Raw genomic sequence first — 22,467 nt, 5'->3', positions numbered from 1 at the left:
TGGTGCAAGTGAAGTTGAAGCACTTTCTTGGAATCATCTTCAAAGTCTGTGTAGCCCTAACATCAGGGGTGAAATGCTCCCGGTTCGGACCGGATCGCGTGATCCAGTAGCGATGGGGGCAGGTAGTTCAGAGAACCAGTAGCAAAAATCCCTGCCCCCCCCACTGCCCATGCCTCGCTATTCCTCTTTGTCCCTGAAGCGCTCGATGGTGATATAGCTGCAAACAGCCTTAAATGACTGTCGTGGCGCTTCAAAGGGCCGCATTACAGCTGATCAGCACTGTAGACCGTTGCCTCTATTTTTAAAGAAGGTAGACTGGTGCCTGCCAAAAAAAAGGCAATTGGTAGACTGGGACCTCTCAGTAAAAGGCAATTGGTAGACCGGGGCCTCTATTTTTAAAGAAGGTAGACCAGTGCCTCTCAGTAAAAGGCAATTGGTAGACCAGGGCCTCTATTTTTAACAAAGGTAGACAGTGCCTCTCAGTAAAACGCAATTGGTAGACCGGGGCCTCTATTTTTAAAGAAGGTAGACCGGTGCCTCCCAAGTTTTGTATACTTTATCATTTTTATTATTTATTATTATTGACCATGCCCATTCAGTCACCTGACCACCAAGCCACACCCACCAATTAAGCCACGCCCACAGAACTGGTAGGGAAAATTTTTAGATTTCACCCCTGCCTAACATGTGAGATCTTTTGTCAGAATAAAGAGCACTGTCTAAGCATCTGAAGAGGCCAACCAATTTCAGAAAGTTAAGAGCTTAATAAAGTTGGGTTAGTTTAGTATTCCTTTTTTTGGGGGAAAAAAAGCCTGACATAATCAGAGAATACTAGGATGAACTTAATTAGAACATACATAAAAAGATCAACACCAACTATATTAGCTTTATCGCCTAGTTGCTAGGCAACATGAAAAGTTGATTCTTAATTACCTCTGCTTTCTGACTATAGTTCCTTGACTTTAATGAGAAATTAAACCTTAACTGACTTTTTGGTACAGTTTCTTGCCATCATTATTTCAACAGCAACAAAAACATCCGTGAACATTTTGCAACATTATACTTTCAAAAAGCATATAACTTTGCTCTAAACAAAACTAAATGGAAGGGAGGGAGGGAGAGAGGAAAGGAAGGAAGGAAGGAAGGAAGGAAGGAAGGAAGGAAGGAAGGAAGGAAGGAAGGAAGGAAGGAAGGAAGGAAGGAAGGAAGATAGAAAGAGGGAGGGAGGGAGGGAGGGAGGTTCAATAAACAAAATATATCCATTAATTGTAGATTTAAGACAGAGTTATGTAGATCTCTTTTGTACTAAAAAAAAGAGAGAGGTGTCTTCAAAGGTGTTTTCCAGCTGCCACAGAAAGATGCAAATTTAATCATGTTTGACTATTGATGGTCCAGTAGCAGAGAGATAAGGAGGATGCTTTTGGACTATAATTGACCTGAATTGGAGACCTAGTTGAAAAAGGGATTAACCAAAGCCCTGTTGGGAAAGTCTCTTGAAAACCTATGAGAGTTTGCCCAACAGGGCTTTGATTAATCCCTTTCATATCTGGATTCAACGTGCTCTCTGCAAAACAAAAATGCATGCCAAAGTTAATGAAGGGAGCAGATCATTTGCTAGTAGTACCAAGTCATGTCAATATGAAAGCCATCAGTTTATAGTTCAATCTACGGGCAATGACAAAACATATATAAATACATTGTGATTTTCAGTTGGTCAGTTTGTTATTTTGTGCATGTGTAACAGCCTCCTCCCTGCCCTAAGATCTGAGGGAACCCTACCCTTTTAGTCTTCCTAAAGGTTATGAAGACCTTTGGCTCTTCACCAAAGTCATTGGGTTAGTATGGGGGCTCAACTCTGAGGATCCTTCATCTTTGTCAGCCATATAAGTCCATAAAAATTAAAAAAAATATTTCACAATTATAAAAACCTATTCTCATTTTATGCATTTACAAAATACATAAAGAGAATTATGATTGTAGGATCCCATTCAAGCCCAGTGGATATTTTGTCTTCATGGACAATACTGTATTCTATTATTTATTTATTCATCAAATTTGTAAGGTCCATCCATCTCTCTGAAAAACTCTGGGTGGCAAACACACCATATAAATGATCTCTGGAGGGCCAGGGATAGGGGTTGTTCCTCTGTCCTTGTCCTATTAGACCTCTCAGCGGCTTTCGATACCATCGACCATGGTATCCTGCTGCGCCGGTTGGGGGGATTGGGAGTGGGAGGCACCGTATATCGGTGGTTCTCCTCCTATCTCTCTGACCGGTCGCAGACGGTGTTGACAGGGGGGCAGAGGTCGACCGCGAGGGGCCTCACTTATGGGGTCCCTCAGGGGTCGATTCTCTCGCCCCTTCTGTTCAACATCTATATGAAGCCGCTGGGTGAGATCATCAGTGGCTTCGGTGTGAGGTACCAGCTGTACGCTGATGACACCCAGCTGTACTTTTCCACACCGGGCCACCCCAATGAAGCTATCGAAGTGCTGTCCCGGTGTTTGGAAGCCGTACGGGTCTGGATGGGGAGAAACAGGCTCAAGCTCAATCCTTCCAAGACAGAGTGGCTGTGGATGCCGGCATCCCGGTACAGTCAGCTGAGTCCTCGGCTGACTGTTGGAGGCGAGTCACTGGCCCCGATGGAGAGGGTGCGCAATCTGGGCGTTCTCCTGGATGAACGGCTGTCTTTTGAAGACCATTTGACTTCAGGAGAGCTTTCCACCAGGTTCGCCTGGTGCGCCAGTTGCGCCCCTTTCTAGACCGGGATGCCTTATGCATGGTCACTCACGCCCTCGTGACGTCCCGCCTGGATTACTGCAATGCTCTCTACATGGGGCTCCCCTTGAGGGGCATCCGGAGGCTTCAGTTAGTCCAGAATGCGGCTGCGCGGGTGATAGAGGGAGCCCCTCGTGGCTCCCGTGTTACACCTATCCTGCGCAGACTGCACTGGCTACCTGTGGCCTTCCGGGTGCGCTTCAAGGTGCTGGTGACAATCTTTAAAGCGCTCCATGGCATTGGGCCGGGCTATTTACGGGACCGCCTACTGCTACCAAATACCTCTCACCGACCCGTGCGCTCTCACAGAGAGGGACTCCTCAGGGTGCCGTCAGCTAGACAGTGCCGTCTGGCGACGCCCAGGGGAAGGGCCTTCTCTGTGGGGGCTCCCACCCTCTGGAACGAACTCCCTCCAGGACTTCGTCAACTTCCGGACCTCCGAACCTTTCGTCGCGAGCTTAAAACACACTTATTCATCTGCGCAGGACTGGATTAGATTTTAAAGTTATGGGTTTTAAGGAGTTTTTATTATTTATACTATTTTAAATTTGGGCAATAGAATAAGTTTTTTAATTGTTGTTTTTAATCTGTATTTATATGTATTTTAACTGCCTGTGAACCGCCCTGAGTCCTTAGGGAGATAGGGCGGTATATAAATTTGAAAAATAAATAAATAAATAAATAAATAAATAAAAACAACAGTAACACCAATCAACGTAACAAAATACACCCATACTGGAGGTTCAAAAACTAACAACCTGCTCCCCCATCTCCTATTATTCTCTGAAATTGAACATGTAGTGTAAATTAGCTTCAAAAAGTAAATGTCTATAGTATTGTATGAGGTTTCAGGAATGTATTTATAAGTGCTTTAAGAAGATGGGTTCAGGCATAGATTTGTTGGCTGGACCTTGGACATCATAAATGGAGTATTTTATCCTTTCTTGACCAAAGCAACAGTTTTTCTTAGCAAAAGAGAAAGGATCTCAGTTATTCCCATGTTGTACCTCCGCATTCTATAACATGAAGGACGATATGCAAAAGGAAGATATGGACCAACACCAGCAGCCAAAAAGGGCTTGTCTAAAATTTACTTATTCATACATTAATATATCATATTTTTTTTTGTACACAATATGTACTGAATTTCTCAATTATTTATGTGTCTTATGTCAAGCACAGTTTCTCAAATATTTCATTGAACATCAGTAATATATTGAACGAGGTTTCACTACCCTTGTTAGGTGGAAGTCACAAAACCTTACTCTCTAGAGTAAGATAAATACTCTGAAAATCAATATAATTCCTAAAATGCTTTATGTTTTGCATGGAATTCCTCATAAACATGTATGGGGTTCTTTGACTCTGAACATACTTTCAAAAAAGAAAATGTAGCTGATATTTAAATAATGGAGTCATAATTTTGAATTATGTATACCTTTAGACTGGACCTTTAATTTAGTCGAAATTTTATTTCCTGGACCATTTTGGAATATACATATATAAAACTTTAGTCAAAATATAATAAATCTAGTGTAACTATTCGTGTTGTTATATTTATTATAATTGTAACATAAATTGTTTTGAACCTTTTTTCTCACACTAAATTGATACTATGGGTTTTATAACAAAATTGCCTTTTTTAAAGTAAACACTTATAGAGAATATTTAGATAAATGCTGTGATTCTTACATTAGAGCAATTAGGAAAAGATAATAATGAATGTTTATTGTTCTCTATGTTAAAGGGTGCCCAGTCCCCCATAGAGAATATTTACAATTACAACATTTATTGACATCTTGATCTGAACTACCTGCATCATTTTCAGTCTTAGAATCAACTAAATTATTAGAATGGATTATTAAGGTATCCAATACACTCTTTTAAAATAACTGTTATTGATAAATCAATCTGATAGGCACATTTGAAAGACTAAATGAATAGGGAATAAAATAATCACATTTTTCTAACCAAGGAGAAAATGTTTTTAATTCTTAAGCAACAAAAATCTCACTTGATTTCAAATTACAGCTCAATAAACAATAGTACTTTGGATTTACTGAACCTCATTCAATTGTGCAAAGAAGAATTGAATAACTCATGGTGTTATTGGAGATACAAACAAAATAATGCAAAATTAGTAATTACATAAATTAATCTGCCTTTAAGACAAACTTTAATATTTATGGATGCATATGTTATTTTGAGCAACATACCTGCTATATGGAAATTAATATGGATAATAGAAATGGATTCCCCATTCCCTAATTATTGTCAATATATTAGTTATTTGATATTTCAAAAAGGAGATAGATTTTCCAATTACCCAGTGGATTCAAGACCTGATGGTAATGCTGACTTATGTACAAATTGCCTTAAGACACAGTTTATGTACGAAAATTTCAGTATATGACAAATATCCTTTATATATAAAATGTATTTCATTGCTATTGCAGTTTTTACCATTTTTATTTATAGTTTTTATTATTTTTTCTCTGCTCTGTGTTAAGTTTTATTAAACAAATAAAGCATTAATAATCCAGGTGATCAGTCACTAATTAATGGAGCTGACTGTTGTGAGTTGTTTTGGAATCTGATTTGTTTGATTTCTGTCTTTCCTTGGTTTTCCTGTTTCTCTATGAACCATAAATATCCCAATTTTATATTTGCTAGTATAACAGCATTACTTTTATGTGACACTTTCTCATTAAAATCTTTTCTATGTGCAAGCCTGCAGGTTATCAGCTATCCTTTTGTGTTTGAAGATTGGCATAAGGTTTGTTAAAGAACCAGTTTGGTGCAGAGATTAAGTCACCAGGCTAGAGTTTGTGAGTTCTAGTCACGCTTTCAACACATCTCAATTGCTTAATGAGTTTGGTCCAGTCACTCTTTTTCAGCAAGACAAACCACTTCAGAAAATCTTTCTACAAAAACTTCAGGGATTCATCCCAGCAATCCCCAGGAGTGAATACTATTTTGAAGACAAAAACAAACACACACAAACTTCATTAATTTTTATATTTCATAAGGAAGATCCAAGATTCCATTTTCCAGTTGAAGGATGCAGCCCTGTATAAGATCTATGAAGTCTCAAGTCAGACAAAGAAAGGTATTCCATTTTGAATTGTGTCTGCTTGGAAGACCTTGACTTTGTTTCAGAATGGTCAAAAATTTGGCAACTCCAAATCTCAACCAGCAAATGCTCTGTCTTACACATTGGAAAAAAGAATCAGAACACTTAATACAAGCTTGATGGACATTACCTTGTAGATGACCCTCACCGCATCGAAGACCTTGGAATTTTCATATCAAATGATCTAAGTGCCAAAGCCCACTGCAACTACATCGCCAAAAAGGCTTTAAGAGTTGTAAACCTAATCTTGCGTAGCTTTTTCTCAAGAAAGATTACACTACTAACCAGAGCATACAAAACATTTGCTAGACCAATTCTCAAATACAGCTCGCCTGTCTGGAACCCACACCTCATTTCGGACATTAATACAATTGAGCGTGTCCAGAAATATTTTACAAGAAGAGTTCTCTGATCACAACAAAATATCTTATGCCACCAGACTTGAAATCCTGGGTTTAGAAAATTTAGAACTCCGCCGCCTTTGGCATGACCTAAGTATAACTCATAAAATCATCTGCTACAATGTCCTTCCTGTTGAAGACTACTTCAGCTTCAATCGCAACAATACACTAGCACACAATAGATTTAAACTTAATGTGAACCTCTCCAATCTTGATTGTAGAAAATATGACTTCAGTAACAGAGTTGTTAATGTCTGGAATGCACTACCTGATTCTGTGGTCTCTTCCCAAAATCCCCAAAGCTTTAACCAAAGACTATCTACTATTGACCTCACCCCATTCCTAAGAGGTCTGTAAGGGGCGTGCATAAGAGCACTAGCATGCCTACCATTCCTGTCCTAATGTTCCCTTTGATTGTATCCAATTTGTATGGTCATTTCATGCTTATATATACTGCTGTGTTTGACAAATAAATAAAATAAATAAAAAATAAATAAATAAGGGTTTTTAATAAGAAGGGTTTTTAAATGATCTCCTAGGCCAGTTTATGAAAATCCTAAAATCCCTGCAATGCAAAACCAGGTCTAGTTATTTCTGCCACCTACTCTGAGAAAGGTCTACTTTCTGACTCTGCACCACAAGAGGAGTAAAAAAAATAATTGCATATGCTTTCAAACGACAGCTTCTGAAATGACATATATCCATCCATGTCTTCGCTCCACATGCAATCTACCCTTCATAATGTCACTTCGTTCTCAAGGAGCCTCTGTTTAATATTTTATTTTAAATATTTTGCAAATACCCTTTTATTACCCAGGACACTTTATTAACATAATTTTCCATCATTCGTGAATGACAAAACTTTTGCGCCAATGACGATGTGACAGTTCTGAAGAATATCTTGTTCATGTGCTGCATATAAACATTAATGTAAGAAAATTGTTTTGCCAAGGGCAAGTTTTTGTTCTGGAATGAACGCAGCTATTAGAAAGAGGGGAGGGGTAAACAGTCCTCTAGTGTTTTAGGTGTGATGTGCAGAATTTCCATTATCCAAAGGTCCATTACACATATCTCCAAGGTTACATGCTCTCAGAGGTATGTTGCTAAACATCCATAAGGTTTCCATTATCCTGACAGAAACAATTACAATGGCCATGCAAGAATAACTTTCCTCTGAGCAGCAAAGCAACTATCAGACAAATCTTGGGTTAAAAACTGTAAAAAAAAATTGAATCTAATATTACCATTAAAATTCATTAATGCATAATAATCAGTTGCTGCTTGTAATAACCATAAAAAGAAGAAGAAAAATAATACTAGGAATAATGAAAACACATTTTTATAGGAAGACATTTTGGGAGTATAGACACATAACTGTATCTCCCATTGTATGCTATGTTACCTTTGGTGCAGTATTTATTGAGATGTCAATAAATCATCATCACCATCATCGTCATCTGCTCAGACATTCACTTATCATCAAGTTCCAGGTTCACTTTCAGTTTTTAAAGTTGAATAAAGTGTACAAAATTGTATAACTGTCCGGATTTCATATGGTATCTTAATTTTATTTCAGAGGAAGGTTTGTCTGGAGAGATTTGGAAAATGGTTAATTTACCTTTGTCTTTCTTTATCTTTTCATTTTATCTTCTAATTTATAACGCCTTGGTAAGACCATACTTAGAATACTGCATCCAATTTTGCTCATCACAATATAAAAAAAAATATATGCTGGGACCCTAGAAAGAGTGCAGAGAAGAGCAACAAAGATGACTGGGGGCCTGAAAACCTAAAACATATGAAGAAAGGAGAACTATGGGGTGACATGATAGCAATGTTCTAATATTTGAGGGGCTGCCATGAAGAAGAGGGAGTCAACCTACTTTCCAAAGCAGAAGAAGGCAAGACAGGAAGCAATGGATGGAAACTAACCAAGGAGAGAAGTAACTCAGAACTAAGGAGAAATTTTCTGACAGTTAAAACAATCAACCAATGGAATGACTTGCCTTTAGAAGTTGTGGGTGTTCCAACAATTGAGGTTTTTAAGAAGGGGCTGGACAACCATTTATCTGAAATGGTATAGGGTCTCCTGCTTGAGCAGTGGGTTAGAGTAGAGGACTTCCAAGTTTCCTTTCAACTCTGTTATTCTATTATTCTCTTATTTTGTTACCTTTGTGTAAATTGTAAATTCAGGAGGGTTTGACAGCCCTAAAACAAGGCACTGGCTTAGCTACATCTGGAAAATCCTTCCTTGGGCTATACCTCCCTACTATGTAGGGAGTAAAATATGGAGGCTGGTTTCTGAGTAAATGTTAATGTTCATGGAGGATCTGAATTATCTCAACCCTTTCCAGAATATGTTCAGACACAGTATAGAGACAGAATCAGCCTTGGCCATATTGATGAATGACTTTATGACTTTCTATAAGACAGAAGCAAGTAATGCAATTCTGCTGACACTCCTTTACCTTTCCATAGATTTTAATACTATTAACCAGTTTCCTCCTGAATCATCTACATAAATTTGAAGTTAGCAACTTTTCAATGATTTTTCACTCCTACCAAATGGCTTCGGGGAGTTGTATTGATCAGTTTGACATCTGGCAGATGTATTATAGTTTTCACAAGCACTATTTGTCCCAGTGAAGTATTTTATATGTAGATGAGGCCATTTTAGGTTGTGGGATGAGTATGATGATAGCTCATTCTCTCTAACTTCTGAATCAAGACAAATATTGAATTAATGTAGAAATAGAGATTGAGTAGATGAGGGATAACTATCTAAATTGAAATTCTGACAGATTAGATAGTAGCCTGATTCTATCTAGGAATCAGGAAAACTATCCATTCCAAATGGTGTTGCATTCCTCAGGAAAAATAAATATAGATAATATATTCAGATAATAAATCCTAGTTGCATCAATGTAGGGATGTCAAACTGGTGATCCATGGGCTGGATGAGTCATGTGCAGGCCACACCCACCCCAACTCCTCAAAAGCAAAAAACATTGCAATATATCATGATACCTTATGTGACACGATAGAGTTTGACACCCATGCATATAGATTCCTAAAATGATTCCTCAATTCAGTTTCCTGTGGTCAGCTACATTCCTTTCTAGACTGAGATGTTCTAACATGAATCTTAATAAAATAATTTGATTATCTTAATCTGATGATTAAAGGTACCATGCAAAGCTATCTTTATGCTTAGTCTGGAAGTTGTTATATCAAGCATTTGTCATGTACATATTAAGGTAATATCAAAGCAACAGGTCTGTCTACCCGTTATCTGCTAAGACAAGTACAAACTGTACAACCAGGCCAGAAATGCACTAACAAGGGAGATCAGAGCAGCAAAAAGAAGCTACTCTGAAAAGCTACCTCTGCCCTGGTCCTATTAGACCTCTCAGCGGCTTTTGATACCATCGACCATGGTATCTTGCTGCGCCGGTTGGGGGGATTGGGAGTGGGAGGCACCGTGTATCGGTGGTTCTCCTCCTATCTCTCTGACCAGTCGCAGATGGTATTGACAGGGGAGCAGAGGTCGACCGCGAGGTGCCTCACTTGTGGGGTGCCGCAGGGGTCGATCCTCTCGCCCCTTCTGTTCAACATCTATATGAAGCCGTTGGGTGAGATCATCAGTGGCTTTGGGGTGAGATACCAGCTGTACGCTGATGACACCCAGCTGTACTTTTCCACCCCAGGCCACCCCAATGAAGCTGTTGAAGTGCTGTCCCGGTGTGTGGAAGCCGTACGGGTCTGGATGGGGAGAAACAGGCTCAAGCTTAATCCCTCCAAGACGGAGTGGCTGTGGATGCCGGCACCCCGATTCAGTCAGCTGCAGCCGCGGCTGACTGTTGGAGGCGAGTTATTGGCCCCAAAGGATAGGGTGCGAACTTAGGTGTCCTCCTGGATGAACGGCTGTCGCTTGAAGATCATTTGACGGCCATCTCCAGGAGGGCCTTCCACCAGGTTCGCCTGGTTCGCAGTTGCGCCTTCCTTGATCGGGATGCCTTGTGCACAGTCACTCATGCGCCTGCTACCTCTCGCTGATTATTGTAATGCTCTCTACATGGGGCTCCTTGAGGTGCACTCGAGGCTTCAGTTAGTCCAGAATGCAGCTGCGCTGGTGATAGAGGAGCTGAGCTCCCATATAACACCGCCTCCTGCAGACTGCACTGGCTACCTGTGGCCTTCGAGTGAACTTTAAGGTTTTGGTCACTACCTTTAAAGCGCCCATGGCTTAGGGCCTGGGTACTTAAGGGACCGCCTGCTGTTACCGCATGCCTCCCACCGACCAGACGCCTCACAGAGAGGGACTTCTCAGGGTGCCGTCCGCCAAGCAATGTCGGCTGGCGGCCCCCAGGGGAAGGTCCTTCTCTGTGGGGGCTCCCACACTCTGGAAAGAGCTTCCCCCAGGTTTACGCCAAATACCTGACCTTCGGACCTTCCGCCGCGAACTGAAGACACATCTTTTCATTTGCGCGGGGCTGGCTTAAATTTTATTGATTTTAAATTATCTATTATTAATTTTAATGGGGTTTTAGTTTTATATATTTTAAAGTTTTTTAGGCCAATTATAAAATAAGTTTTTTAATTTGTATTTTAAATTGTATATTGTATTGTTTGTTTTTATCTATGGCTGTACACCGCCCTGAGTCCTTCGGGAGAAGGGCGGTATAAAAATCGAATAAATAAATAAATAAATAAATAAAAGCTAAAGAATCAGTTTTCAGCAAATGAACCAGCAGACATGTGGAAAACTCTTAAAAATATCAACAACTGGCAGATGACCTGAATGAGTTTTACTGCAGGTTTGAAAGGAAATTACAGCCAACTATCTCCACAACCCCATCTCAGACACACCAACAACAGCCAAGCCTCCTACAACTGATCCCATTTCATTGGGTTCACAACCCCTAGTGATCACAGAAAAGGAAGTGCAGGACCTATTTCACAGACAAAAGCCAGGAAAAGCTCCAGGCCCAGACAAGATAACTCCTTCTTGCTTAAAAGTCTGTGCTGACCAATTGGCCCCCATCTTCACCCATATTTTCAATAAATCACTAGAGATGTGTTATGTTCCTTCTTGCTTCAAACGCTCTACCATCATCCCAGTCCCGAAGAAGCCCACCATCAAGGAACTGAATGACTACAGACCAGTTGCTTTAACATCTGTAGTCATGAAAACCTTTGAAAGGCTAGTGCTTTCCTACCTGAAAACCATCACGGATCCGCTGTTAGACCCTTGCAATTTGCATACCGAGCAAATAGATCAACAGATGATGCTGTTAATATGGCTCTGCACTACATCCTACAACATCTTGTGTCTCCAAAGACCTATGCAAGGGTCTTTTTTGTAGACTTTAGTTCAGCATTCAATACCATCATTCCAGACATTCTTCTAACTAAGCTAAACCAGCTACAGGTACCGGAACAGACTTGTAAGTGGATCACAAGCTTCCTAACAAACAGGAAGTAGCAGGTGAAGCTAAGCAAGATCATATCAAATACCTGTACAATTAGCACAGAGGCCCCCCAAGGCTGTGTGCTCTCCCCACTTTCTCTGTATACCAGTGACTGCATCTCCAATGATCCATCTGTTAAGCTACTGAAGTTCGCAGATGACACAACAGTGATTGGTCTCATTCGAGACAATGACGAATCCGCATATAGACGAGAGGTCGAACGACTAGCCTTGTGGTGCAACCAAAACAATCTGGAACTGAACACACTCAAAACCGTAGAAATGGTGGTAGACTTTAGGAGAAACCCTTCCATACTTCCACCTCTCACAATACTTGACAACACAGTATCAACAGTAGAAACCTTCAAATTTCTAGGTTCTATCATATCGCAAGATCTAAAATGGACAGCTAACATCAAAAACATCATTAAAAAAGGACAACAAAGAATGTTCTTTCTGCGCCAACTCAGTAAGCTCAAACTGCCCAAGGAGCTGCTGATTCAGTTCTACAGAGGAATTATTGAGTCTGTCATTTGCACCTCTATAACTGTCTGGTTCGGTTCTGCAACCCAACAAGAAAAACACAGACTTCAGAGGATAATTAGAACTGCAGAAAAAATAATTGCTACCAACCTGCCTTCCATTGAGGACCTGTATACTGCATGAGTCAAAAAGAGGGCTGTGAAAATATTTACAGATCCCTCGCATCCTGGACATAAACTGTTTCAACTCCTACCCTCAAAACGACTTTATAGAGCACTGCACACCAGAACAACTAGACACAAGAACAGTTTTTTCCCGAAGGTCATCACTCTGCTAAACAAATAATTCCATCAACACTGTCAGACTGTTTACTGAATCTGCACTACTATTAATCGTCTCATAGTTCCCATCACCAATCTCTTTCCACTTATGACTGTATGACTATAACTTGTTGCTGGCAATCCTTATGATTTATACTGATATATTGACCATCAATTGTGTGGTAAATGTTGTACCTTAATGAACGTATCTTTTCTTTTATGTACACTGAGAGCATATGCACTAAGACAAATTCCTTGTGTGTCCAATCACACTTGGCCAATAAAATTCAATTCAATTCTATTCTATTCTATTCTATTCTATTCTATTCTATTCTATTCTATTCTAAAATTTTTGCTTTTGACATATGAGACCCTAAATAACCTGCTAGTAGGCTATCTGGCAGATAATAGCAACCTCCCCCTCCTCTTTTCTTTTTTGAACTCTGTTCTGTCTTCTGCAATGGTTTTTAAATTGGAACAGTGGATAAAACATTATTAAATAAATGAGTATATCAACAAACATATGGCTTAATTTATTTAGAGATTGTTGGATTGGGTTACTTTCTTTTTTACTTAGAAGGATACAAAGAAAAGGACATCATGATCAAAATGATTAAAATTACCACAGACAGCCTGCCAAGAAACTTTAAGAACTCTGGATTTTTGTCTTACACAAACAAATGGCAGAGGTTTATAATATGTTTATGGAGATTAATACAAACACACTCTTCTTGCAATCCTGAATTTACATGCATGTTGGAAACTTTTTTGCCCAAATCCTCTTTGTACAAAATATTGTGGCATAGTTTGCAATTTAAAAATTGTACAAAAATCCCTCAAATGTAGGTTGATTCTATCTAGTCTGAAATCTTTTCTTCCTCATCTGTTTCAGAAAAAAATGTTTTATTTCAAAATGCATTTCCTTCCACCATTTTGTTGTCTCTCAGGAAAGGAACGTCAAGTTCCAATTTTGCATACAACTTTAATGCACAGAAGATTAGCTAGAAGTTTAGATCATGATTTTCTGTTTTTGTAGTTTAGTTATTGTTACAAATCTATACATTGGTGAAGGAATTAGATTTGTCATGAACGTATGAATCCCTATTTAAAATGCAGACTGTAATGTCCTCCAATTAATCAGTTGTGGTATTTCACATCAAATTCCTTCTGATAAAGCCAAATTGGTTTCAGCTATTTATTGGCTGTTAACATAGCCAGTTCAAGGTACCACAATGTGACCAGTCAAGTTTCATGTCATGAGACATTTCATCCACTGGGTGAAAATACATTAGGTTTTTAATCTTCTGCAAATATTTCATATAGAATATTCTGCCCAGAGGTACCATCTGTATTGCACATAAAATTTTAGTTAAGTGTAAAATTTATAGAACTAGTCCACCCTAGTTCTATAAAGAATAGTCCACAAAAAGAAATTCTTCTTTGTAGTTATTCATTCTTTAAATGAATGATTACCAATCAGAATTTCAACACACACACACACACACACACACACACACACACACACACACACACACATACATACAGGTTTTGGTATGTTCAGGTCTTTTCCCGTGTAAGATTGGAAGTATTTAGGCAACATTTTGATGAGATCTCACTCATCATCTTCAGGCTTTGGCTTTGTTCTTATGTGAGCAAAGTGTGGATTTTAACTGCTGTTTCTCTGGTGTGGGGGGGTATTTTTCGAATTGCAGGCCTAGCTGTTGCAAGCTGATTGGTTGGCTGTGTTGTTAATTGGTTAATGGGGTTGATGTTTGTGTGGAAAGTAGCATTTTGGGCCTTGGTCTGGTTCTGAGTTCGAGGTCCTATTATGCGTTGATGTTTGTGTGGGGAGTAGCATTTTGGGCCCTGGTCTGGTTCCGAGTTCGAGTTCTTGTCATGTGTGGATGTTTGTGTGGGAAGTAGCATTTTGGGCTCTCGTCTGGTTCTGAGTTCGAGGTCCTGTCGTGTGTTGGTGTCAATTTTTATAGCTGCGATTCATTTCTTGACTAGTGCTAGTTTCCAGATGTTTGGTAAGTGGGAAGTATCGTCATGTTTATTCATGTTATGGGGGTGTTTCTCTATTTCTATGGCTTCCATAATTATTCTCTTGTGAGACTACTCACAAGACTACTTGTGAGACTACTCCCACACAAGACTACTTGTGAGATTACTCCCCCCCCCATATATATATATATGTCTTTGGGGAGACATATATCTTGGGGAGACCATAGAGCATGATACACAAAGAAGGAATCCCACTTAGACCCATAGTCAGCTCCATAGGCTCACCTCTAAAAAACCTAGCCAAATTTCTCGCCAAACCACTACAGCCCTATGCAGAATCCATCACCTCACACATAAAAAACTCATTCCAGTTCATAGAGATCATAAAGAAACAAAACCTACAGCCCAGCGATCTATTTGTGAGCTTCGATGTCATATCCCTCTTCTCCCAAGTGCCAATCAAAGAAGCCATAACAGCCATCCAAAACAAATATAACCCCCCCAAGCACATCCTAGATTTAACCAATCACTGCCTATCCAACACATACTTCATCTATAACGGACAAAAATACAAACAAACAGAAGGGATCAACCCATGGGATCAGCCCCCTCACCTGTCATTGCAAACCTCTACGTGAAACACTTTGAAACCCAAGCTCTAGAAAAATCTGACCACAAACCCAAACTCTGGCCCAGATACGTAGATGACACCTTCATAATCTGGTCACATGGGAAAGAGAAACTGGACAACTTCTTCATACACCTCAACAGCCTACACCCCAAAATACAATTCACCATGGAAACAGAAGCTAACAACCAACTTCCCTTCCTGGATGTCTTAGTCTATAGGAAATCCAGTGGCTCCCTAGGACATACCATCTACTAGAGGAAAACCCAGACAAACTGCTATCTGCACGCACTCTCACACCACCACCCAGCACAGATCAACTCCATAGCCAAGACACTCATCTCCAGAACAAAACACTCAGCTGACGAACAACACCTAAAAACTGAACTACACACTCTCACTAACGTACTAACATCCAATGGATTCCAAAGAAATAAGATTACCAAACTAATTCATAAAGAAACCCCCACTAAAATCCAAGACAGAGAACAAGAAAATGGCAAAGCCCTCCTCCCATATATAAAAGGCACTGCAGACAGAATCAGCAATATCCTTCACAAACACAACATCAAGACAGCATTCTGCACAAACCGAAAAATATCCACCATCCTAAGAAACCCCAAAGAAAAAATTAAGTTAGAAAATCAAGGAGTATATGAAATCCCATGCACCGCCTGCAGCACCACATACATCGGACAAACCAACAGAATAATAAGTGCACGCATTGAAGAACATAAGAACTCAGTCAGAAAAGAGGAACCAACTTCTTCCCTGGTCCAACACCTGAAAGCCACAGGACATAAAATTGACTTTAAAAATACCACCACACATCCATGTGGAAAGCAGACTCAAACCCACACCGATGACGAAGCATGACCATGGACCAGAAGCCAGACCGCAGCTGCATCATTAGCCATTTCAAACCCCTCCAATCCATACATGCAGCAGACTGACACCCACCATGAATATGTAGCATGACCACAAAGGCGAAGCCAAACAACAGCAATGCAGCTCATCAGCTCAAATCCCCCTGCAATTCAGACTAACCAAGCCCCCCCCAAACAGAACATACCCCCATCCAATCAGAGTACAGCCAATCCCACCATCCAATCAGAGCACATCCAAACCCCCAACCAATCAGAACACACCTCCACCCAATCAGAACACAGCCAAGCTCCAATCAATCAGTTCAAACCCCCACTAGTAGTTAAAAGGAAGAAAAAGCTGCGATCACACATTGCTCCTAGAAACACGAAGCTGTAAACACCAGCCTGAAGATGACAAATGGGATTTCATCGAAACGTCGCCAAGACACTTCCATTTTTACGTGGGAGAAAACCCGAATAACCAAAGACTTACATACAAACACTCGCGAAAACCTCAGAAAACAAATATATATAAATATGTATGTATGTATATAAATAAATAAATAAATAAATATATTTTTTGGACTATAAGACACACCAAGATTTCAAAGAGGTAAGTAAGGGGAAAAAATGGTTTTTGCCCTCCCCAGCCCACAGGAGCATTCTGCAGGCCTCCCAAACCCTCTGCACAACCTGTTTTTGAAAAAAACGGGCCCATTTTTTGCAAAAATGGGACAAGCAGAGTGAAGCTTTGGGAGGCCAAAAATGGCTGTATTCCGTTTATAAGATGCACCAACATTTCCACCCTCTTTTAGGGGGAAAAATGTGAAAAATACGGTATATATCAGAATGCAGACACTAGGAAAACTTTCCTATAAAAATACATTATATTAATACATTATACAATTATATTAATATAATACATTATATTAACAAAAATAACATATATAAAATGTATTTACATGTCATACAAAGTGCATGTCATTATGTATAATATACCCAAAACTGAAAAGGCAAATGGATATTCTTGTATTATTTTTTTACTGTAATTTCAATTTTCACACCAGAAGAACATTTGGCGTTTAATTAGAGATTTAATTAGAGATATAAGAAAGGTGTTTAATATAAAGTTCATTTTAATTTTAATAATCCATGACAAAAATGTGCTTTTTTAACTAACATTATTTTTACATCTTTAATTCTCAGGATTCATTCATTTCTAATTCTTTGGCTGCACTTGTATCATAATGCCCAAAATATGACTAAATTAACCAATATTATACCCTTACAATTAGCAAGGACTGTAATTTTGTCTACTCTTTGTCAGATTTATTAAAAAGTGTACTATGAAATTCTTGACTGACCAAAGCTATGCTGAGGGTGGCCAATGCTTGTAGTTTATCTGACAAAACCAAGTTTCTATTATCTTCCACCTGCAATTTCGGATTATTTTTTAGCATTTTGTTTTATAGTATTGCTTACCCTGAAAGAGAATTGAATGATGGTACAGTATGTAAATATGTATTTTGAAAATAAAAGGTATAAGGTAAATTGCATCTAAATTCTGTGGCTTGTATATCAAGAGTGTGTTGACATTCACAGCTAAATCAATGGATCTTAAATGGAAACACTGTATTTCTATTTCAGTCCCCCTAGAAATGCAGTTACAGATGCAAGGCAGTGTTTCAAAAACACTGAATGAATTCCTTGGTAAATATAACTCGTATAGCAACGAAAACAGTAAACAAACAAACGAAGCAAGAAAGTGGATAAACAGAACCAGTTAGACAGAGCATAAAACAGTACCCTTAAATATTTTGTTTATCAGGGAAGGGATGTAGAGAAGAATTCAGAATTATTCTCAACATAAATTCCTGAACATACCTTTACTTACTTAGTGTTGATGTTCTTTCATAGACCCAGTGCTAGATAGACCAAGGAATTAACCAAGTATAGTACAGGTATAATTAGTCATAGTTTTTTTCATACTTAGCTGATTTCTCAATTGTTGAAATTTTCCTCAAAAAAGCAGCTCTATAAATTACTCTCTATTTGAAGCGAATGGCTGAGAACCAATCTTTTCTGGTCGCTCCCTTCTCCCAATTCTATCCCATTCATACAGAACCAGAACACTCTGGGTTCCCGTAGAAAAAGAATTGTTACATAACTGTTTCAAGTTTCTAGCACTAGAGCCCGTCTCTTTCTATCATGAATGTGATGTCTTTTCATATTTTATGGCTCTTGCGTCTTTCGAAATGAGACAAGAAGTCCTCTGCTGAACTTTGATCTAAAGGCGATGTTCATTATGGAAAGACAATACCTATAACAGGGCATGAGGAAAGATAAGGAGAACAACTCCAAAAATGACAATTGGGTTTTAAAGATTGGATTCAGATAAAAGATGTCAATTACATGGTGCCTTCTCCTTCACTATTTTGCCTTATGGCTCTTATGGCTCTGGCTAGACATTTATTTCTAATTTTCTCCCAGACAGCTCAGGAGGTGATTGCTGTCACCAGAATCACATCTCTTTCTTGGGATGCTGCACCTAAAGAATGAGATATAATCAAGGTGAGCGGCTCTTTATTAAAAAGGTAGAGATGTGCAACAACAATACATTGAATGAAACATATTGCTAGTCAGAGCTCCTTTGGCTGTGCTGCTTTTAGTCAAGATGCCTGGGAATACTAGAAGAGGTGGGGATGAATTGGATCTCTTGAAATTAATCCAAAATCTTTTTTTTTTCATTTATCATCTTCTATCATCAGCCTCATGTGCTATTTAAAGCGAGTGTGAAATGACAATTCAGACTTTGTATACTTCACAATGGAAGAGGTAAGCCAAGGATTTAGAACAAACAAGACTGTTCTGTTAAGATACTGCATTAAGAACTCCAGAAAGTTAATTCATATTTACCGTGTTTCTCCAAAAAGACGACCCACCTTGAAAAGAAGCCCTATCACATTTTTGAGCGCATGTGATCAAATTAAGTCCCACCTACAAACTTAGCCCTAATTAAGACCCCACCCAACCAGTGGTGCAGGAAGTGGGGTGAGGCACACAGGTATAAAATAAGCTAATGTGGGAATGGAGAGGTGGTGGAGCTGCCCTATGTACCAGGCCTCGTACACCCCGACACCTGCCTCACCTTCTTCTGCAGCTGCTTGCCACCACTCACACACATTGCCTTGGCCTCCATTCTGCCTTCAAATGCCTGCAGGCATCTGTTATGTGCAGCTGATAACAGAGCTCTGGATCAGTCCAGAGCTCTATTATCGGCTGCAGATGCCTTCCGACAAGCATCTAAAGATGAAATGGAGGCCAGGGCGATGCGTGAGAGTGGCAGCAAGCGGCCGCAGAAGAAGTGGGCCAGCAGCGGGCTCCTGCTGGGCAGGGCTGTTGGTGGCACCACCGCAAGATGAGTCAATAATTAGAACCCTCCAAAAAGAAGGCCTAGCCATTTTTTGGGAGGTTAAAAGAAAATAAGACCTGGCCTTCTTTTTGGAGAAACACTGTAGGAACTTTAAAAAAAAAATCTTTCTCCATCCTTAGATTACGAGTGCCATTCTTCCATCAACTTTACCATCTTTTTATATTAAAAATGGATACTTTGGAGAACTATCAGAAAATCCTGAAACAAATCTAGGCAATTCTCTTTTATCTGTAGGTGTTCATAATTGGCTGACCTTTTTTCCACTGTCCTATTAATTCATTTGCCCTTACTTTGAAGAGTAAGTAGCTACTAACCTCACAATGATTTCCACACGTGCCAAAAGGGATATTTTGCACAGGTCCACATTCTGTATTACTGTACAAAGATTGAAATTGCTCAACAGGCCCAAATCATTCCCATTTCTGAGTCTAAAGGGTATGATGCATGCATTTTATTCTGGTTAGGAAATGCAGTCTAGGAGCTTTGTGCATATCAAATCTAGAAATGGTTCATTCATCTGTTTAGAACAGCAAAATGAAAAAGGAGTAAATAAATTAAGAGCAACTCCTCAGTAGTGGTTTTCAGCCTGAAGAACAATGAAAAAATGGTTTCTTCAGAAACGTGATTTTTGCAGAAATGGATAGATTCACAATTTTTGGAATTATATCTCTTCATATGACATATTTGTTGAATGCTGTACTTCAGTCTTTGAGAGTTTGAACATGTTGTAATATATTTAACATATTTTGGAATTATAAGTTTAAATGTGTAACCACATTTAAAATTTAAATTTAAAATTTAAATTTAAAATTAAAATTAAAAATGTAAGCAGCCACATCCATTTTTATTTTCACTGTACATCTTGGCTTGAATCTTTTCCAAGACTAGATTTATTTATTTTTAATATATATATTTTATGCAATAAACAACATAGCTTTCTTTCAGTTAATATCTCATTTAGCATTTGATTCACTTAAGAAGTAAAATGCTACAGGGAACATAACAGCAGTGTATTCATCAATACTAAAAAGAAACCTTTCTCAAGTCTAGATCATCCTTCAGCAAGGCTCTTATTTAATCTGTAGTAAAACATAATCCATGTTTTACATTGCAATATCCTGGCAAGCTCACAAACACAATCAGTCACATAATGGAAATAATTAAATATTTCCAAACTAAGCAGCTTGCTTTCTGCAGATAGGAGACTCTTGACATGAAGTTGTTAAAGACTCAACATTTAAATCAAGCCAGAGATGGATGGTACACTTATTTCATGCCAAATGCAGTTAGAAACAGAACTACATCATCTGTTACTTCTCCTGACCTAAGTTTTCCAGTGCTTGGAATCATGAATTCAAAATGCAACCAGGATGGAGCCAGTTATTTAAGTCAAGGGATGGTATTAAGTTCTGTACATGCAACAATCGAGCCAGAAGAGGATTCACTTGTTCTGGCAGATCTGGAAGTAGCAAATACTGTATTTTTTGGACTATAAGATGCTCCGAAGTATAAGACGCACCTAGCTTTTGGAGAGGAAAACAAGAAAAAAAAATCTGTCTCTTCCTCTGCTTCCCAGCAATTTGCCTCCTTGCAGCAAACAGCAAATAGTGTGGTCAGCTTCAGCACAGCCTAATTTAGCATGAGCAGCTGTTTGACAGTTGGATATGCCTTCCAGAATACCTCCTATCAGTTGTTCCAGGCTGCGGGGATCGCCAACACCCATTGCTGCTGGCATCGCCCATCGCTGCTGCCTATCCCCACCACCTGGAATGGGCCAAAAATGGGACACACGGAGGCTGAAAATAGGGCATACAGAGGCAGCAATAGGTGGCAGCGGCGATGGGCAGCAATGGCGGTGATGGGTGGCGGTGATCCCTGCAGCCTGGAACAGCTGTTAGCTATTCCAGGAGGCAGCTCCAACCACCAATCAGCTGCTCATGCTAAATCAGGCTGTGCTGAAGCTGACCATGCTGTCTGCTATTTGCTGCAAGGAGGCAAATTGCTGGGAGGCAGAGGCTGAAGGATGGGGAGGCCAGAGGGTGGGCGGAGCTTCGGCAACATTTGCTTTATAAGACACACAGACATTTCCACTCGCTTTTTTTGGGGGGGGTGTGCTTCTTATACTCCGAAAAATATGGTATGTGCTGTTTGCTTAAGTCATTAGTAAAGAAAAGGGTTAGTGTCCATGTTTTTGTTTTATTATAGTACCCATAATCACCAGCCACTGGCCATTTTGATGGTTGTTTATAGCATTAATTCCTCTGAATACATTAGGTATGCTGCTCTGAATGAAATATACAGCTAAAATGGAAAGTTCTGGACAGAAAGGGGTGTTGTGTTTTGTTACAGATCAATTACCAACTATGTTTGCTTTGAATTTCTGTATGTTCCTGCTCAAACTAATCTCCCTATAGTTCACTTGCATGAACGCGTGCCCTACTGAAAAGCTCCCAATTTCTTTATTTGCTCTTCTCCTGATCAACATCACATTAATATCTGTAGACCCACAAGTTGACATCTGTCTGAGCTTGGCTAGAATTGGTATCGGTGACCACCCACTTTCTTATTTCCAGAGTGTTGATTGTTGGTCTGTTCCTTTTATCATGGAATCGGCTTGTGTATTGGCTCAGAATGATAATAATCAGGAAATCTGTTTGTGTTCTGACTAGGAAAAATAATCAGGTCTAAACATAAATTTTATACCTCATTCTCAGTCTACCTTATATTAAATACAATCTAGGTTTGTTTATATATACCCAAGTAATCATCATCCATGATTTGATTGTGGATGAGAAAGTCAATCTGGCATTATAGGAGGGCCTTGAAGAGGGATGTTCCCCTCTCAGAGATGTTCCAGTCTGGTAGGAGTCATGATCTGGGGAATAGGGGTAGGTGGTGGCAATTATCATTCACAAAAACTAGAGCAGGAGTGTCAAATTCTCAGCGTCAC

This window comes from Ahaetulla prasina, chromosome 3 (genome assembly GCF_028640845.1).
Source record: "Ahaetulla prasina isolate Xishuangbanna chromosome 3, ASM2864084v1, whole genome shotgun sequence".
NCBI lineage: Eukaryota > Metazoa > Chordata > Lepidosauria > Squamata > Colubridae > Ahaetulla > Ahaetulla prasina.
The sequence above is the reverse complement of the archived record's forward strand: the minus strand, read 5'-3'. Positions refer to the sequence as shown.